Below are 3,667 nucleotides of genomic sequence, written 5' to 3' on the forward strand. Positions count from 1 at the left end.
AGACCCAGCCACTGATGCAAACACCAAACCAGGGGACATGGACACATTATTTTGGGTTGCTAGGTAGGCAGGTAATAAACTACAGAGAAAGGCAGAGCAAGTGGTTATGTACCATGAAGGTCAGGATCACGCTGACCTGGGGGGACTGCAAGGACACATTTTGGAGGACTTTTGGGCCATGATGTCTCTTTCTTGACTAGAGTGGCTGTTACACAGGGACTCATCATACATTAATTTACATTCATATAAATTGAGTCTGTAAGGGTACCATCAGGATCCCCACTTCCTGAGAGGCCTGCTACCAATCTCTCCATCTCACGCACACCAGTCCCTAGGCGCGACCTTTAGTGGGGCCGGGCTCAGCTCCTAGGCCCTTGTTGTGACACCGGGCTTTTGGGGCAGGCTTGGGAAGCAGTGGAATTGGGAGAGGAGGCCCCACCGCCCTGGAGCGCAAGCAGCCCCTCCCATCCCCATTGTGGTGCCCAGGGCGCCCCCTGGCGGCGGCCTCAGGGAGCGAGTCTTGTAGAAGAGCAAGCTGTCCCCACCACCAGTGCCTGCGTTTCACTTTCTGCATCTTTATGCTGGTGACCTGTTCCTGGGCTTCACTGCAGCAAGGGATAAATTCCTATTCGCTTCTGTCAGGAGTCTTTCTTTGATTAAGACCACCCAACTCTGACCACTCCTTCCCCATTGACTCCTTCAGCTGCAATTGGAACTTTATTCATTTGCATGTATCTCGGAGCATGGAGGTGGTAGTGACAATGGTGATAGTGATGGCGATAGCGATGATGGTAAAAAAATAAATAAATAAAAAAATACTGGCATCTACTGAGGGCCTCCTACCTACCAACATTAAGCTGACCACTCCACATGTGCGTGATGCCCTTCCCCAAGCATCTCCATTCATGCTTGTGGTTGGTTCTTCGGAGTGCATTTATTAAGCTCCTCCTCTATGCCAGTCGGCCAGACTACAGGAAACAGTCAGTGACCACCACTCCTGGGGCTGGTGGGGGAATAGCCAGGTGCTGGTGATGGGTATGAAAGGGATGTTAGCAGAAGCTGCAGAGCATCATGGGAGACCCTGGGTTGGGTAAGAGGGGAAACCAATTCCTGCACAGGCAGGCATCCTGGAGGGAGTGACCCTTGAGTAGATCTCAGTAGGTCTGAGAGACAGAGCGGGCAGGTGCAGGGAGGCCCAAGCTAGGGAGAATGTGCACAGACCTGGGCCTACCAGGAAAAGGCCACAGCTGAGTGGAGCAAGGCACCAGAGGGCCTGTTTTGCTCCTGAGTTGAAGCATGGTCTCCTTTTGAACCAGAGAGCTCTGTAGAGGCAGACAGAGGAGGGGCCCAGGGGCTGCCTGCCACTACTTCCTGGGCCAGCACTTGAGGTCTGGGGCCTGACAATCCCAAGAAGGCCAGAATCTGGCGCTCTGTCATTCCACCAGTGTGTCTTGAACACCAACTAGGCTGGTGGCTGGGGAACAGGCCTGCGAGGATGAGTAAATTGTGGACTTTGCTCTCCAGGAGGCTGAGACCAGCACAAGGATAAGATAACTACACAGAGCTCCTGAGCTCGCCTGAAAGGAGATAAGGGAGGAGGGAGAGGCTCACCAAGCTGGGTGTGGGTGGCCGGGCAGGCCCTGCAGGATCATGGAAGGTCTTTGAGGAAGGGTGTCTGAGCTGAGGCTCAGCAGGGGCAGATGGGGTCCCAGGAATTCTGAGCAGCAAGGACAGTGGAATCAAAGCCACTTATGGGGCAAGGGATGGTATTGGGACCAGAGGAGAGGCTGCATGGGGTCCTCAGAAACAGAAGATCCAGCTGGCTCCAGGACTTTGGCTGGCACGTGTCCTCAGAAGCCTACCCAATAGGCTTACAGGTTACCTCACAAGGGCGCCAGTAGGATTCTAGGTGCTCACAGGCGACGGGAGGATGGAAACAAACACAGACCTGCTAAAGGCCTAGGTGGGCACAGACTCAAGGGAAGGGCAGGGCTCAGGGTGTCCAGGTGGGCACCCAGGGTTGAGATGTCTTCCTGGCTGGGGTTGCAGTTCAATCCCCAGCATCAAGAGAAAAAAAGGCTGGGGCAGGGATTGAAATGGTCAGTAAGATGAGCCTGGCAAAAAAGCTAGAAATGGTGTCCCAGGTGGAGGGCGTAGCTGGGCCGGAGCAGAGTCTGCCCAGGGCAGGCAGTGTGGGCTTAGCCCAGAAAAGCGGGAAGACAAATGGAGAGAAGAGGGCCTCAGGGAGGAACTGGGGCAGCAGGTCTGCCTCGGCTGGAGACCCCACCCCGCCCTGCCCCTGCAGGTCCTGGCGGCTGGCATTGAGGCGAACATACCTGTGACCTATGGAATTGGCAGCCAGAGGGGAGACGAGAGCACTGGCTGTCAATTCATAGGTCAGAGCCCTGTGCACTCGGTCTTGGTGGCCGGCCGACAGCCTGCCACCCTTGCCATCCTGGGCTGGGGGCGTCGCCATGGAAGCCCCCTGCAGTCTGCTGGCCGGTGGTTCCCTCTCCTCCTCCTCCGAGAGTACCAGCCCCCACCCCGGATAACAGCAGCCCCAGCGGAACCTGTGGACACTTCCACATGGAGTTGCTGTTACAGGGGGGAGGGGCCAATTGGAGGCGGGGCCCTGCTTGCCTGGCATGTCCCCTCAGGCAGGACCTACAGCCCATGGCCGCCCACCCAGCCCTCTGGGTACCCCAGGCCCCAAGTTCACAGCCTTTTTATTGAGGCTCCTTATCACGGGGCCCAGGCTGGTGCCAACACTTCCTGGGCGAAGTCCAGAATCAACCCCAGACCTGCCTCATAAAGCCGGGAGTGGCCCTGGTTTACGACTCCTGGGCAGCCTTTGCCCACTCTGACACCACACGCCCTCTGTCCCCGAGTTCTTTTGTTTCCTCATTTCTTTTCCAACCAAAGTTGGGCCTCTTTCGGGTTTGGCCACTGTGGCCTCCACCCTCTGCCCTTTGCCCACCCTCCCTGCTGTAGCCATAGGCAGAGGGACAGCCCGACATCTGTCCTTCCCCAGGAACCTCTAAGTGCCCACCTCTGTGAGGGTGGCCCTGTACACGACTGGAGACGAGAGAAGAGGGGGAGGGGAGGCAGGAGGAGAGAACTGGAAGGAGGGCAGAGAACTGGAAAGAAACTCAGAGAGGGGACAGAGAGGAGGCGAGGAGGGGGTGACCAGGGAAGACAGGAGACTTGCAAAAGTGCCCGGGGCTGGGTGCAGCTCAGTGGGAGTAGCTTGCTTAGCCTGCGTGAGGCCCTGGGTTCCTTGCCCAGCACTGCAAATAAAAAAAAGGAAAAGATAACAAAAAGATGCCGACACCCAAATCTGCCTGCCAATTCTAAGAACTGGGCCGTGAGCCGCTGCCTACAACACTCAGGACCTCAGTAGCCTGAGAGCCAGCTGTGGCCCGGGAGCTGGGTGACCTTGAGCAAGTAGCTTGACCTCTCTGATTCCTCCTGTACAAACCAGGGCTTGTGAGGCTATCCTGCACTCTGCTCTGGACTGGTGGAAAGCCACCCATCCTTTGACTCTGAGTCAGTCCCCACTTCAGGGAGGGGAAGGAGCTGCTGCTGGGGGCCCTAAGCTGGCCTGGAGCACAAAGAGCAGTACTTCTGGGAAGTACTCTTTCATCCCCACCTCAGGCTCTGGCCTGAG

This window comes from Callospermophilus lateralis, chromosome 2 (assembly GCF_048772815.1).
Source record: "Callospermophilus lateralis isolate mCalLat2 chromosome 2, mCalLat2.hap1, whole genome shotgun sequence".
In the NCBI taxonomy this organism is placed as follows: domain Eukaryota; kingdom Metazoa; phylum Chordata; class Mammalia; order Rodentia; family Sciuridae; genus Callospermophilus; species Callospermophilus lateralis.